At 39.4% G+C, this 17,056-nt stretch overlaps 1 protein-coding gene across 16 annotated transcripts in view; it reads left to right on the top strand.

Annotated features, from left to right (window-relative positions):
* The window catches only part of TENM4 (teneurin transmembrane protein 4), a 1,547,070-nt gene that overhangs the window by 1,298,361 nt on the left and 231,653 nt on the right, over positions 1-17,056 (top strand). The gene's annotated exons all lie outside the window — the stretch shown is intronic.

Here is a 17,056-nt window from a genome sequence, read left to right as displayed (position 1 = left end):
TGACCTAAATGCTGGTGCTTGACTCTTACATAAATAAAATGGGGAATAATCACTATTGCTTGCTCCTTAGAAGTTTTGGAGATTTTTATATTCTTAGTCTCAGATTGAAAATGAAAAATACTGTTGTATTCCCTTTCAGCTGATAAATCCACAGTGTCTCAGGGCTTTACTGCTGGCTTTTAACACATGCTCTGTCTCTGGAGGTAAGGGATAGCGATGCTGCAAAGTTTAGTCAACCTTTTTGTAACACATCTTCACAGTCTGCTCTCACTTTTAACAGGAAAGATTTAGTAGCTATGTTTTCTCTTTCCATGTAATAATTAGGTCTGTTAATGGCAGCCTAGTAGAATTTAGGCCTTTTCCATATAAAGCAGAGGAAGTGTAAAGATAAAATGTAGTATTGTATGACAGAAGGCGGTAAAATTCAGATGTAGTGTATGGTAATTCTGTTTACAAGAGGTCAGCTAATACTGACATGTCAAAATACCATGAAAATGTGCAGCCACTCACTAAAGACAGCAGTGGTGGGCCAAAACACCCATGTTGCTCATGGGCTGTGTGACTCCATGTTACTTCAAAGTACCAGAGAATCATTAAGGCTGGAAAATACTCTAAAGTCACTGAGTCCAACCATTAACCCAGCACCATCATGTTCTCTGCTAAACCACATCCTCTGCTACCACATGCGGTACCTTCTGAACACTTCCAGGGATGGTGATGCTGAGAAATCTCTACTAAATGGCAGAGACCTCACATGTTAATCTACTTTCTACCACTAGAACAGAAAGGCACGTGGAAAGCAATTGCTAACAGAATGATAGTTGATGCATTTTCTCCCCAGCTCACATGACATTTAAGAGTCTAAAACAAGCAAAGCTACTGAGACCCAAGTCTTTTGCTCATTAAGGGTCTCAAGCACCAAGTAGCCTTATTAGTAGGAGTGGTCAAAATAAGAAGGCTGGACTGGCCCTCATTGATTATCTCCTAATTGTTCCTATTCTTTTGCATCTTGGGACATCAACATTAATCAGAAATTAACCCTACAAAATGTAGCAAGTGTGTTTGAGATGCCTTTCAGGGTAACCTAAAAGTTGCTACTTTAACCTCTTGTCTTTCTCCCCTTTCCTAACTGATGTCCTGACAAGGCAGTAAATTGATAGAAATCATAAAATACATGGAGTTGGAAGGAATTCATACCTGCAGGTCATAAAATATATTGGTCCTTTCTGGCGGATATGAGCCTTTTTCTGTTGTGCTACACTTCTCTAGGTTTTCAGGGTATTTCTAGGTGCCCTGACAGTTGAGTTTCTTAATTGTGCTGTCTTTCGTTTTCTTTCAGTCTAAATAAGACCCCTATTGTAGAGATAAAAATTGGCCTCTCAGAATTATTGAGGTTAAGTAGGTTATAATTTCAGCATTTTGGACACCTCAGGATATTAAGTGTTTGATAAGTACAGTATGCTGCAAATAGGAAAAAGCATTCTGAAACCGTAAGTGGCTATATTTCTTTCAGCATTTGGGAGGGAAGGGGTGTCGTGGTGGCCAAGCCAGTAAGATGAGAGCCTGTCATCATATGCACTATTCAAAATCAGCCAGCCATGACAGCTCAGGAATTGGACTTAGGTTCTCCCACATGAGGGGAGAATTGAGCTTTGTGACCTGCTTCAGAAAAATTAAAGTAGCGACACATGGCTCATTAGCATGACAGCTCTGGGAGTGGGCATGGGGTGTAATAAAGTGCTGCAGGACCTTGGAGTGCTCCAGCAGGAAAGCTGGCAAGTGTAAAATCGATGCTTTTGATACATTAGGTGGTAATAGAAGAAGCACAGCACAGAAGTGGTATGATCAGATGATTTAGTTAGAGCCATAAATCTAGCAGCAGTATCGTGGCAACGTGATAGGACACAGCATTTCTTAAGGAGCATAACATAAAGATTCATGCATTAGTCAAGTCTGGGGTTGAAGCACATGTGGGTAGGAGTTGCCTTACTGATACAAATGATAGAGTGGTTCACCCTTGCAAACACACTGAGTAAAACAAGGTCACTTGGTGGTAAATGAGCACTTCAGACAGAGGTGCCAGTATTTGCATTCTGTATGGAAATTTCTGGTGTAAAAGTTATCTGGTGAAATAGAAATCAGCATGGATTACTCTGGGTTACAACTGCTACTTTCACATTTGCCCCTTTCTTGCCTTAACCTGCCTGGCTAAGTGTGGAGATTTTGTAAAAATTCTCCAGAGTCACATTTCAGTAGTAAAACTACTGCTACTTGATGGTTGTGATATGTTTTAATGTAAATAATCTATTTTCCTTGCTACTCAGTTTACATAAATCCTGCCCAAATCACCTTAAACAACTTCTTTCCCTAAAACTGAATGGCTACATGAAACTATCAGAAGGATCTACATTTTACCTCAATTTAGGTATCTTGTTTTAAAATCAGTCATCCTCTTAAATTACCATCATTTTTTGTGCCCTTCTTAGCATTGCAGTCAGTTTTTCTACACCTCTCTAACAGTGAGAGACAATTGAGCTTGGTATAGCTTCACAGATCCAATGAGTACCCAAAGACAGGTCAGGTAAAACCAGAAAGAAGTGACACTGCTTCCTGCCATTAACATATGCTTGATTAGGGAACGTATCATTAGGATTAGTACAGAGGGAGTAGCATGTCAGAGGAGATAAAACAGATTTGAGTGTTTTTGTAGCATGAATTACAGAAACCTTGCTGTTGCTCCCTGTAACTTTTCTGATACACCAATGAAACTTGAAACAAGAGGTCGTCTCAAAGGGTAATAGCTTCCAGCCAAAATGTGCTTCAATCTACCGGACCACCCATCCTTTCTTTATCAGCGAGGTCAAAATAATAGCAGTGCTTGATGCTTTTACACAGATGGGTAAAATCTATTGTGTCACCAGTAGATATTTCCAGAAACCTAACCCATGTAACTATATATTGTGCCTTTCCCATGTACATCTCTAAACAATCAGAAAACAGTAGGTCTCCTGGTACTCCCTTGAATCAGATAAGTGTGATTATCTCCATTTTATGGAGGTCACAACTGACTAGCCCGAGGTCACCCAGGCGTTCTGTGATCCCACCACAGTGGGATTCATGTCCCCTTACTCTCCCATTTCTTTAACAAACAGTACACTCTGTTTTCTGCCCAGAGCTACACAGACACACCTAACACAATTGGAATGAGAACTAAATGATTTTTAAACATAGTGGTGGAATTTATAAAGGCAGTTTATCTACCTATTTGAAAATTACATCCCAGTGTTTAGTCACATGAGTTTCAGAACAGAATTTTGGCTTCTGCTGAATATTATGGTAGCTTCAATTTAAAACAGTTTGCTTTGTCTTCCATTTCTTCTCTGTAAGAACTCTTGAGCAGTTTATATCGGTGTCAGTTCATGCCAGAAGTTCTTCCAATCCATTTTGGGATTAAACACAAACACTTCTCCTCTGACTGAATTGTGGGTTGGTTGCTGTCACGTGGAAAGCTGACTAAAGCCCTTTGATTTATGAAATGCTACATAGTCATCAAGAGATTGCCTAAATATTTTACTGCATGTCACTTTTTGTTGGAAACCAGAACCCATATTTGCTGTGCTATCCATTAAGTAGAACTTCTTCAAATTACTTCTGTTTCTAAATGGGAATTCGTATGTGCTAACTTTTATCTGAGGACTTCAAACATGTCTCGGGGTTCTTGCATCTTTTTTACTACTTGTCTCCATCTTGGCTTAGCATAATATTTATGTGCAGATTTTAGAGGTGATCTTGAAGCTTTAGTTTTTTTTTCCTCAATTTCTTTTTTGCTGGGCAAAGAAGTAGTATTTAAGATTCTTTCAAAGAACGTGGGTAACTTCTGTCTGCTGAGATGCTGAGAGTAGGATGTAGCCTTGTAGCATGCTACAATGATTGATAAATTATTGTGTACAAGAGGCAATGATAATGTTTGAAGTTTTACAAAATAATTTCCCTGGAAGTGTTTCAGCACAGTAGTCATGGAAAATTTACTTCATATAAACCAAGAAACAGAAGGAAAGAGAAAGGCTCTTTAGAGATTGGCATAAGTGACTTGTGTGGCAGAAGGATAATCCCTGAGCACACCTGTGCAGCAGAAACACAGCATGTTGGGTTAGTTTTGTACTTAATCTGTTGCTCTGGCATCCCCGCTGTGAGCTGCCCGAGTGGTTTGTGCTCCTCAGCTCAAGTGTCACTGCAGCTTCAGCAGCAGCCGTGTGAGCGTGGTGGGTTTGCATAGCGAACAATGCATGTTTGTTTGTTCACTTTGAGTCTGGTGTCTGAGGTGGAATTTTAATGGTGTGAAAAATGAGAGGAGGAAAGAGAAAATAATAACCTGAGCACTGAAACACAGCACTCAATATGATTTCTCAACCTTTGCATTCTTATCTCCTGCCATTCTCATAAGCACCGTCCCTTATCCCAGTAAAGTGGAATTCTGCTGTTAGTGTTGTTCTGTCAGAGTGTGGAGCATAAGGGGAGTCTAAAGTGCTGAATCCTCCACTTATAATCCTTCCAGCATGCCTTTGAGCTTGCTGAACCACAGTTTCTCTTGTATTACAAGTTTTCTTGTGTTTTCCATTTTGTGCTCTGAGAGTTGAAAGTCTTGAGTACGCAGGGTGACTGCATGTCTATAAAAAATGAGTTTTGTAATTTCAGAAAAGTTCTTCTTGACTCTCATAGTGCTCCATACCAAATGAGGGAAGCAAGAAACAGAAAATATGATAATGATCTGTCTGTGATTTCTGCCACTGCTGTGCATTTTGGAGGAAATGGCACACTTGGATGAAGTTATTTCTTTCAAAGGCCCAACTTCTGGCAGAAAAAAAGAGCACTAAATTCCAACCTGCAAATATTAAAGAGAGAAGGAAGAAGAGTGTAGAAAAAGACCAAAAGGCATGGAAGAAAGATTTTTTTTTTTTTTTTTTTCAAATATATTTGAGTTTCAGATTGGCGTGGTATACTTCCTGCGGTGTTGGAGTGCTGTAAATTGGAAGCGCTCAGGTTAGAAACAGGTCTGAAGCACTGATTTCTGAGCCCAAACAGAGTTGTGCTTATTGCCAGACTGGTTTATTCAGCTTGCTGGATGGCAGCCAGAGGAACTGACCGCCCTGTGAGCTGAAACCAGTGCCAGCCAGCCAAAGAAAAACATTGCTTTGGCTGAAATGGCAACTGTTTGTTTGTTCTTCCAGCAAAAGTGGGGAAAAAGCAGCTTTTAGTGCTGATGGTGACAGAAAAGGTTAAAAATCAAAGAGAAAAAAAAAATTATCACGAAAGAGGATGAAAGGTTAGGGGCAAATTTTTCTCCATGGTTACACTTCTGTAGTTGCTTGGTCTTCACTGGTTTGAAGTTTTTTTAAAAAAAGCTGTTCATTAGTTTTAACATGGATTTTTTTTTTCTGTCTTCTGCTAAAATACAGTAGTTTTTATAATATGATAAATTGCCATTGCTGGTAGTGGTTATAAGGTGATAGGGTAGCCACTGTTACAGCAGCATGGGTAGTTTTGGAGGTTGCAAGGGATAGTTTCCCATGTGTTAACAGAAGAATGCTACCCTGAGTAAATCAACAGTTGAATGGGACTTAGGCCTCAATCTCAATCACTTTATCAGGAGTTTAAGGTAAGCAAAATATGCAAGCTCAGTTTATTTTCAGGTCTGTTTATTAAGTGGAAAGGCTGGCTTTCCTCCTGATGGTGCTGTGGGCTGTCACACTGAGTTTGGGATGTTTCCCTTCTTGGTCTTAGTTTGTACTGTACAGCAGCTCCCAAAATGCTGTACTGGAGAAGTATATGAGTGCTGAAACTGCCTGGGCTGGAGGACTTGCTTGCTGCTGCTGTTTCACACAGACTGTTTGAGTTGATCTTCTGGTTTATTTATCCTGAGAGTTTTCATTCCATTTGGATGCTAAAAACTGGCCCCATTGCACACGAGAGGGCTGGTAGAGTTGTTCAATGAAAATCGTTGCCTGCTGGATTATAACTGGTCTAAGGTCAGGCTGGCAGCACCCAGCAAGCTCAGCTGGAGCCAAGTTACTGTCTGCTCCTTGTTTGTGCCACACTCATCCTCAGGGAGCATCCCCCCAGTCCTTTTCTTGTTGCCATGCAACTGTCAAAGCCTCCTTTTTTCCCCACTGGCCTCTAATGTTTCTGGTAAGACAAACAGTACCAGTTAGGAGATACTACTGGTGATATTGGTAGCACTTTTTTTCTCTAAGTGTCAGGGCAAATCCCACTTTTGTTTTTGCTGCCTCTAGAAATATTTGGTGCTTAATTTTTTTATGCCAGCCCCATGAACTTTCCAATTACCCATTAACATTAGGCGTACTAAAAGAAGAGTCAAATGAAGTTTCTAGTGCACGTTATTTTGTTTGACAAGGTTTGTGTATGGGACAGGTACAGAGAAACAAAAAAGGAAAAAAATCCAAAACTTGCTATTAAAAGAGATCTTAATTTTAATAATGAAAACTATTTAAATATTATCAAAATTAACTAGCTTCTTTAAACTTCAGAGATTTTTAAGAAGTCATGTCAGTTAACATGTGTTTTGGGGGTATGCTTCTTTTTTGATAAAGTTTACCCAATACTTTTGGATTGGGTAGATGAGTAGGGGACAAGAGCTAGTGAGGACAGGTCAGTTGTTCAGATTATTTGAATGAGGAATGAAAAGAGGAGCATGGAAGATGGTATTTTTCATTTCCGTTTTCCAGATACTGTTGGTGAGGAGCATCTTCTTACGGAGATATTCTGAAACTCAGTGATGATTTCAGAAATGACAGGTGATGTAAAGAAATCTGAAAGGAGTGTGAGTCATCCTCTAGTTCCTTTTTGTCTTTCATGTTCCTGGAAGTTCTCACCTGCCCTTTGTACTCCAGGAGTATTACCTGGGTGTAGTCCAAGTTGTTTGGTTCTTCCAGCCTTGCCATACTATTAGCTTTCCATCTGTCTCCCAGAGGGACTTTGGGCCTGCTCCCACCGTGTGTGACACTCCAAGATTAAATTTGAGTCACAGGTTGCCAGTTGGGGGGTGCTGTGGTTTGTCGCACTTCTTCCCTGGTGAGCATGAACAGGCTCCTGCAATGCCACGAGCACCACTTCACACCCCACTAAGGGTTAGATTGTATTTCTGTGTGGTGGTGAACTCCAGCACAGTGCAGCTTTACTCCAGGTGAGTAGAAGAACAAAGAATTTGGCCCATTGAATTTATACTGCTCCTTTTCAGTGATGTGCCAGAATGAGAGATTCCTCCGTGCACCAGATGTGCTCTGCTTTGGAATTGCCATTCTGGGTATTTAGAGGGGAGGAAGAATGACAGGCTAAGCACCAGCATTGCTAATACCTCAAATAAATGTTTTTCTGATTAATTAAAATAAATTGGCATAACAAGAAACACAGTGTGTGTCCTCAAAAGTGCAAAGTTGTTTTCTAATGCAGTTTCCTGTTAGGGCAAGTGCTTTAATTATCTTTGGGCTCAAAACCAAATTTGGATTTTGTTTTTTCTTAGAAATCAACATTGCTTCAGTCCCTTTGCTGCTTAAAAGGCAGCAGCGTAAAAGGCACTTGTCTTAAGCTATGAAATGTGTTTTCCCCTTTGCACACAGACTGTTCCCTTCAGCCTCCTTTGGGAGTGACCTAAGCACAGCTCTAGGTAAAGAACTTTAATCTGTGTTTGTACAGAATCACTCTCTTGGTTTCCATTATTTTATTATTTAAACATAATAAGCTTCAGTAGTTCATGAACAGCACATTTGAAAGACAGAGTTGTGATAGCAGAAAAAGCAGCAGATCTTCCTTATTCAATATAGAGCCTAAAAAAGGAATGAAAGGGCTCACTGGACATGTCAGTCATAAAATAGTCCCATCAATATCAGTAGGAATGGGAAGAGTTGTGTTCTTGTAGTAGTACTATAGGTATTTGCCAATTCCTTACACAAAACAAGACATTAATACACAAATGTATTTCTTAATATTTCTAGATTTCAGATCAGGATGAAAATGAATTTGTGAATTGCTTTTTTGTGTGCAGTGTTAAGCAAATTGCTAAATCCTACCTCCTTCACCATGAGCAACAGTGTTTATGTATTTGAGTTACACTAGACTGAATAAACTAGTCATGTATTATCTTCTTTGATGCAGTCAGGTTTTGGGCTGAATCCATCATTGAATTGGAAATCTCCCAAGAACTCTTAGAGATCCTGCTTGGATTGTTGCTGGTACTTCCTGAATGATCAGTCAGTGCTGTGGCACTTGTATTGAGCACTTTTAACTGAGACACGAACCAAAACCTTGACCACTTCTTTGTGGTCCCTTAAAGATCTCTTGTCATCTTTCTAGTACATGGATATTGACTTCTTTGTTCTGATTACATTCCAATTTCAGTAATCCTGTTCCACCCCTCTAGGTTCTGTGTCTTTGCAATTGTTTCAAGTAGTCTTTTTTTTTTTTTTTTTTTTTTTCCCCGATTTGTATTCAAAACTTTTGGTTTACTATTCAGTGGCGTGAAACATAGTGGACTGGGTTACCCAGGAGATGAGACTGGGAAGCCAGGTGGTCCCTTTTTATCTTGCAGTGCTGTATCTTAGGCATCTGTGATGGATTTCACTGCAGAGGCACTCGAATACTGGTTATATATCTCCAGTGTCTCTTTACCTGCTGCATAACAAGGTGGGGAGGAACAAATAATTCCATTGTCACAAAACTATTACCATAATCTCCAACCAAATGCAAAGCAGTGTTATCTTAATGGTTGAAAAGCACCTAGCCACTATGTGACAGTTACTGCCTTTCAGACAGCCTCAAAAATCAGTCCCACTGCAGCTAAGCTGCCTTTAAAGTATCAGCAGATTTCCAGTAGAAGTTAGTGGTTATACTGTATATTGAAAGAACAAATGCCAGAATAGGAAAGTTTCTGTTGTATAAAATAAATTTTTTCTAATGCTCTTGATTATGCATCCCAGCTGTCCTTATTTTGCAAGTGCTATGATTTGAATTTTTGTAAAAATGTTTGTTTATTGTTTTTTTCCTTCTCCCTGCCTCGTACACACACCAGGATTTTTTTCTGTGTGATAGCTCAGCTTTTATTTCCAGTAAAATAAAAGAAAACAAACCACAGCTAATTAGCTCTTTGTTCTCAATTTTTTGACAAGTGACAAACACTGAGATCAGATTGTAGTGCATATCCTGCAGCGGTCATATGGAGCCTGAGTTAAGGAATCACGAATTCTCCATAATAGACTTCCACTTGCTATCACACTGTCTGTGTTTGGGGTATTTGTGTTTATACTCTCTGTGCCCCAAATGCTTCCTCTCACAGTTAAAGGGATAAGCTATGGCCTCCCAATGTGATGTGGAAAACAGCATTTAATATTTAGAATTTGCTCCTATTTTATTACTTTTTTCTTTGCTTTATTTAATAGCTTTTTAGACATGGAGCATTCAAACCCTTTACTAGGAAATGGTGCAGGTTTGGGTAGCACTTCTAAGGCTGAACTCAGCCCAGAACACCCACCAAAATATGACCTGCTGTTGTCTGAGAGCTTTTTATGACTACATCAGCATTTTTCCAGTGCTTGATGTTCTAGGGAGTCTGTTCTACTCAAGTTTATGCAAAAAGTGGAATTCCTGTTGTCTTCATTAAGAATGAACAAAGCTCAAACTTTGGGTAATTGGAAAAAGAAGACGGTTACCTCCATGGGTTAGGGCAATTACTTGTAAATTGCCTCTGCCCAGCCATACCTTGTAAAAGTCAGTGGACATTGTGCTACTGGGGAGTACATTGCATCTGATCGACTATGTAATTAAGAAGTTTTCCATTGCATTCTGTTCTCCTTTGTGCAGGACAATATGCCCCAGCTATGTTGTTAAAGTAGTGGAACCAGAGGTGAAATTCCACAAGGGTTTAATTGAAGTCATGTTCTACCATGTCATCTACCTGATTATTTCTTTATCTTTACTACAAACAGTCTTCATCAGCAACATATTTGTACTTAGATTACATAATTTTCTTTAATTTACAAATGACCATCTTTCTACCAGTGGGTGGTTTATATAACTGTGAACAGGAGTGGATCATGTGAGTTTAATTTACACATCCTTCCCCCTACACCCCAGAACTGAAGCCAGCACTGGCTATTCCATTAAAAAAAAAAATTAAATAAGCATTTGTCTGCCTACATAATTCTCTCTTTCTTGTGTCCTACTGTATGTCTGTAATTGGAGGGAAACCTCTGAGAGATGAATGGCACTTCTTGGGCACAGCCAACACTGGCTTTGCCAGCATGTTCACTTGCATATCTCTGTTTAGGTGAGTACCAGGGAAAGGAAGGGAGGCTGGCATTTCTTTCATCAGGTCTGAGCAAACATCACACTGCAATTGGAGACTGCAGCTCCTCTCAGGGGAGTTTTCTTGACCTCCGCATTTGCTGCTGGAAGCCATGTACTTTAGTGTCAGAAACCCCACAAAAAGACCCAGGGACCAACAAGGCTTTAACTGGGTACTTTTTCTTTTAAAGGAGAGCTGATGTTCTTTCTAAACTATGCAGAGACTGTAAATCTTCATTTGCTGAAGGAATAGCAGGTATGGCCTGCTGGTATGTAGCTGGCAAGTGGAAAGCAAAAAAAATTTCCTGGGTTGTTGAATACTGACATTTCATTTTCAGTGTTTTATTCCTTTATTTCCAGTAAGTTTTTAGACTTCCTAGATTTTAAGGACAGCAGTCCTGTGGTTAAACAATTATAGTCTGAAGTAAGGAGGGGCAAGGTTTCTGATCAGTTTATTGCAGCTGTAGAGGTATGGAAATCTCCGGAAGATTGAGTAATGTGGGGAATTTCTGTGGTGGGAATATCTGTACCAGAGAAATATTGTCCTCATAGTGCCTTTGCTTCTCCAGTTTAGTGACCAGCAAACAAAATCTGAAGACCTACTTGGACACCACGAGTTCTTACATCCTTATTTTCTATCATCCATTGAACATCAAGAGGAGTATGGTCATTGAAGTTGGGAGAGCTGTCTGTTGGCCAGAGTATCTCCACTGGCAGAGCTGTTTTCATCTTTGCAGATCATCCCCCAGGTGGTCTGTTTGTGTCCTTTGCTTTAACACTTGTAGGTCAGATTGGGCTGTTGGGGCTGGTAGACTGCATTTGAGCTGGCATTGCTCCAGCCCAAGCAGTAATTCTGTATTGGTAATCACTGGGAGATTTGATTATCAGGGATTTATTGATACACACAGTGGCTTTGTGTGCAAATTGTCCTGTTGCTTTTAAAGGACACTAGAGGACAAAGTGCGATTTATTTACACATATAAAAATGCAGTAAGATTCCCAGGGGATTTATAAAGAGTGCCTAGCAGGCAAGCAGCCTCACTGTCCTGATACTTAAGAGGGGTACCTTGCTGCTATAGGCACTTTTGTACATTTTCTAAAGGTGTACTCTTCAGAAGTGCCCAAGTGATGTATGAACCTAAGTCACAGTAACTTTTGGGAACGCTTAGACTCTAAAATGCATGGCATACTTTTGAAAATGAAGCCTCACTAGGGCCTAAGGCTTTCAAGAAAATGCATCTCTGATGCTTTCAGAGGTATTGACCTCATAATTTCTCTTGCACTTTCACACACCTAAATATCCCTATAGAGTAGCCCTATGCCCCATCAAACCTTATATTTTACCACTGTGACAATAAGTAGCTTCAGCACTTTGTACTCACAAACTACAAGGCACTATTTTAAAGTGAATGAAGAAGAATGAGGAGATGTGCTCCTACGAGTGTAGCTTATATCATAAATCACAGTCATAGGGGAGCTGATTGTTTTGGGATGGTTTTGTCCATTCTGTAACACTGACTGTGTGCCTTTGAGAGGAAGGATTGGCACACAGGAGGGGTTTGCTTGAAGCTATCACAATGATGAAGTGAAATTTAAAATTGCATTAGATGTTTGCTTAAGAGGCAGCAGATGAGGCCCTGCAGATTCTCAAATCCTCCTTGCTACACTGTAAAATGAAACCATAACCATTTGTTATTCTAGTGGGGACAAGGAAGTCAAGGCAGGAAGGAATCACCCTTTAATGATGTGTTTTGGCTTTTAAAGGGTTTGAATGTGTTGCTTTTTCTGGTTCTATCCAAGGTTCTGGTCATAATATTAAACTGCTTTTTCTTCTCTTGGAAGTTTAAAATATTTTTGGTATTGCACCAGTGAGATCTTTAAAGGTATTTTAGTCCTCTTTCCCATTAATTTATCCGGCCATTTAAGGTAATATATGAGAGCTTAATTTAAAGTTACTCCAAGTGGCAAGGGAATTAGCAAATGAATTTGGAAACAACACCTCTGGTTTCTGAAACTCTTTGCTGATGCACTGAGCTAGTGGGCCTTCCCTCTTTGAAGGGAATATCTCTGTTTACATAGCTTACTTTGCAAAATATAAATTAGGGCTCTGAAGGATTTGAATGATTTAAATACAGGTTTGCACTTACCTAATGATTGCAGTGTATCTTTTCCTATCACAAGGTTAGTTTTAATTAGACTTGGAAATGAGAACTTCTTTGTATAATAGGAGGGCCTTTGTTGTCTTCTGTGTTGTGACTAAAAGTAGCACATTTTGCTTTAAGTTAAGGTATAAAAAAAGTTAGCATTTTCTAGGTTGCGAACTTTGGATACCACTGAGGATAATTCTGCCAAACAAAAATCCATTGGTGTTCAGATTCCTCACATAGCTATATTAATGCAAATGTTCCTCATAGTCCAGCATGAAGTGGTGTATTATAAACCATTATAACAGTCATCCTTTTTTCTCAGTTTCAAATCATTAGCATAGGTCCAACAGTATAGAGGACCAATTTCCATGATAAAGAAAGTCCTCTCCCATTTAATCACTTACCACCAAATGAACCATTTAATGCCACATTCAGAAATACTGTTTGAGGATTTCCCAAGGCTCCCCTTGATCCACTTACACTCCCTTATCTGCCTTTTGTCTCTTGTTAACCTGCTTGCTTGTTATAAGGGGAGGGAGGGAGGAAAAATCAAATCCATTGCTAGAGGTTCACAGCTGTTAACTTATTTTTTCCCCTTCAAAAGTTGCTTGAGATTTCTTGGAGTTTCTTCTTAGCAGAGCCTAATCACTGTAGTTAAACAGATTCGGTAATTACCTGCCTCACATGAAAATGACTTGATTGCTGCCTCTTTGTCCAATCTGGTTTAACTTTAAATGAGAGCTGAATTTATTCTAGATGAATAGCTTTTGCTTTGGGAGCCTGGTGGGGTGGTCTTGATTTATATGCAGCCTTAAAAGCTTCTAAAACAAGAGAAAAACTTAGTTCTAAATTCACAGAAGAGTGGAGGTGCAAGGCTTCCGTGTTTATATACTGAAGACTAACCCCTCTAACCTTTCCTTTGAGCAGAGCATGTATGGCATTCATTTGGGAATACATGGGTAGGTAAACTCTATTCCACAAGAAGAAAAAGCTGTGGAATATGCTTCAGGTGGTGTACAAAACTTAACTGACACCTTGAGTAATGACTGCACACTCTGACAAATTCAGACTGTGCTAATAGTGTTATATAAGCAAGGAAATGGAGCATTTGACTCCAACTGTATTTAACTTAGCTCTGCCTGTGCCTAAAAAGCATTGTCTGTGTTCAAAGAGCCACAGTTGCCACAAGGGATGTTCATGCAGCACTCTGCAGTGGTTCCAGTCTCTCTGTGTCTGTGCTTGGAACTTGGAGTGTGGGTATCAAGGAGCAGCCCACACCCATTCAAGTAAATCTGCTAAGCTAGAAAACAGTGAGGCTGTGTGTGCACAGGCCATTGAGCCTGTCTCTGGATTCTGTCTGGTATCTCTTGAACCATGTGTGGCCAAAGCTGTGGCAGGAAATGCTGGTGCTGTGCAGCCCACTCACAGGAGCGCTGTGCCAGTGGGCGTGCAGAGCCAGAGATCAGACTGGTTGGCACTGGACTGGGTGATGGGTTTGTAACGGGTGCTCCTTCCAGTGATACCGAAAGAAAAGGAAATGCTTTTGTGGATGCACATGTGGGCACAGTATCGTATTTTCCACTGTGTGTGAAGTTTGTAAGGTGAGAATGGTACAGCAGAGAGTAAGCGCTCAGGAAAGAAAGATTAGCTGGAAAAATTAGCCCCTTCAGTTTCCATTGTGGGATTGCTTCCTGCAGTCCAATTTTATACACTTTCTACTCTTTTGTTTTTAATGTTTAAAGCAATGGAGTTTCCTTTAAACACAACGTGGAATTAGGTAACATTAAAAACACATCCAGAGACGTGGAAAAACGACAGTCCATGCTTATAAACTAATACACATAATAATATTTATTTAAACACTGTACTCCCTAGGACAGCCTCATTTCTTAAGGGTCTCAAGAGGAGAGCAATCATATGGCATAATCTTGTTAATTTAATATACGTCAGTGCAATGCAAACAATAAATACAGAACATTCAGACTAGAAATTGCAGTAACTATATTAAGCAACCACAATTTCAGTTCATTATGCACTGACAAGCTTCTTAAGATAAAGATATACTATTTTCTTTAATTCAAACAATACATCACATTTTCAGTAATAATATTACTTAGCAATCACATAGCATGATTCATCTTGAAGGTGCTTTAAAAATAACAATAATGTTTTAACCCCAAAGATGTGAGTAGGTAAATATTATTACCCTATTGCACAGATGGAAAGATTTATATGGTTTAAATAGCTTTTCTTGGACCAGAAAGATAGTAGTCATAGTCAGTGGCAGGATGGAGACTCACATTGTTCTATTTTATGTTTGCAACTTTTTTGTAAACATAACATTTTTACAACTCTGGTAAATTGCTTGAGGGATCTCTGGAGACATCAGCCCCTTCCACAATGTGTCCCCAAACTCTATACATTTCTGAAGCTGTTCCCATTCCTCACTATTGTTTTTTATTTCAGCGGAGTTGGCCTGTGTATCTTCCTTTTTATGCAAACATGTGTCTTCCTGGAAGGCCAATTATTTCTTGACTTTACATTAAAGTAGCTGTTTAGATAAGAGGAGAGATAATTCCTCTGATTAGTATCCTTGAATTTATTTTTCTTATAACCTTGTAAGAAAATCCAGCCAGATCCCTGTGTCTCTTTTTCTCTCTGTATCCCCCCTGCATGTCTTGAGATACAAATTCAGGATTAACATTTCTCTTCATCTTTCCTTTATCAAATGTTTATTCAAGCAAGAGAAACAAAGAGGCATGGTTGTAAGCTCCAGGACACCTACTGAACCTTAGACCTATGCCTGTAGACTTGCAGAAATTATTATGTGGGAGATTATTCTTTATTTGGAGCTCTCGCTGAGTGAATTTTACTTTCTTAATAGCCACACATCCAGTTTTCAGACACTGCCAAGAATAAAAATGTAGTAAAATTAGCTGCCTCCTGGTATTCCCAGGAATAATTTTGACAAAAGGATTAGTCCAAATAGTATAATGGATATACATGGTAAGAAGGTGGATTGCTCAAGGACCAAAGTTTTCTAAAATTCAAGCAGAGCTGGTGCTGGTATTGCAGTTTTGAAATCAGTATGAAAAAGGAAGACTTAATTTAATATATTTGTGGGATTGTTCATCTGTATTTACTGTGTAGGTATTGAATAAGCACTGAATTAGGAGTTTGAAAGTGACATTTCAGATCAAGAAGTGCTATTAAAAACACTTCATGAGCACCTGATATATTTTTTTAAATTTTTACAATCCCATTCCATCACTTTTTTGTTTTTTATTTTTCTTTTGACACAGAAGTGCCTGAGTTTTGGAACTCGTCAGCACCCTCTTTCTCAGCAATTTCAATATGAACTGACTTGTCCTGTGCTTCAGTATGGGAGACCCAGCCCGAGAGAGGCTTAGTCATGTAATTAAACTGAGGTGTTTTGTGTGTGTTGTGGTCTGGTGCTACTGAAATTTAATGAAGATAAGTAAATATTTCCTTCAAAAGCAAACTGGATAGGTGGTAGTCATTAAAAAAATTTTAGATGGAACTGGAACTCTTCTTGTTCTAGTTATTCATGAAGTATTAAGAGTTTCTTACACCAAAAATAATAAATAAAGATGATGATTTAGTTTCATGGTTGTAGTACTTTGAAAACCTGCTTCAGATGCCCTGTGCAGCAAGGCTTTTTCTCTCTGCTCACCCTTGTGTTGGCATTGAGAGCTGATGGGGACAATTATAGAAATATTACCTTTAGCCTGTGGAACCATACATTTATATATGGGTGGAAAGACAGCAGAATTAAGGGACTATGAAGTACTGAATTCAGGAGTGATGTTTACAGGTAATAGGATAGAGGAACATTGTTTGGCATAAGATAGGAAGGATGGCACATTGGTAACGCTGATGAAATACAGCTGAGGAATAAGACTGTGATTTACAGCAATATCTATACTATTATTTGAAGTGTTCCCTTCAAGTTATTTATCTTCCAAAAGTGTGGGAATCTGGCAATGCAGATGTCAGAGCTGATGGTTGCCTGCAGTTACACGTGCACAGCTTTCATGAACTCTTTGGTGCCTGTGACCAAATGCACCATCTGGGTTTTCCAGTGTCTGCTTCTTTGCTTTACTTATGTTCCTCTTCTGTTTTCTTTTAGCCTTCTTTTGTTTGGACTCCTCAACCTACAGAGAATTTTATTTGCCCTGCTTAGAGCTCTGTGGCTGATACTGTTTAACACCGAGTCTTCATTAACTCTTTCCATTGTATTTTTTTTGCTTGCTTTTCAAGCCCCAAAGTATTGCTCAGATCCTTGTTCCCTATAAGCCTTCAGTCTGCTAGCAATGCCACCTGCAATGCCACCTCCCCCTGCAGATTCTCCCATCTTTGTGATGGCTGCAGGGTAGCCCCTAGCTTTGCCTTGTTTACTAACCCACCTCCTTGACATCCTTGCTGGAAAAACACTTCATCCATCTGTCCCCAGCAAGCTAATTAATATCACTGTGGCTCTTCCCTGGCTTGTTGATTGGTGATTCTAACTTTTACTTCGAGTTTAACTAGAAACT

The sequence above is a fragment of the Lonchura striata genome, chromosome 1 (assembly GCF_050655825.1).
Source record: "Lonchura striata isolate lonStrDom1 chromosome 1, ASM5065582v1, whole genome shotgun sequence".
NCBI lineage: Eukaryota > Metazoa > Chordata > Aves > Passeriformes > Estrildidae > Lonchura > Lonchura striata.
This window is presented reverse-complemented; position numbering and strand designations above follow the sequence as displayed.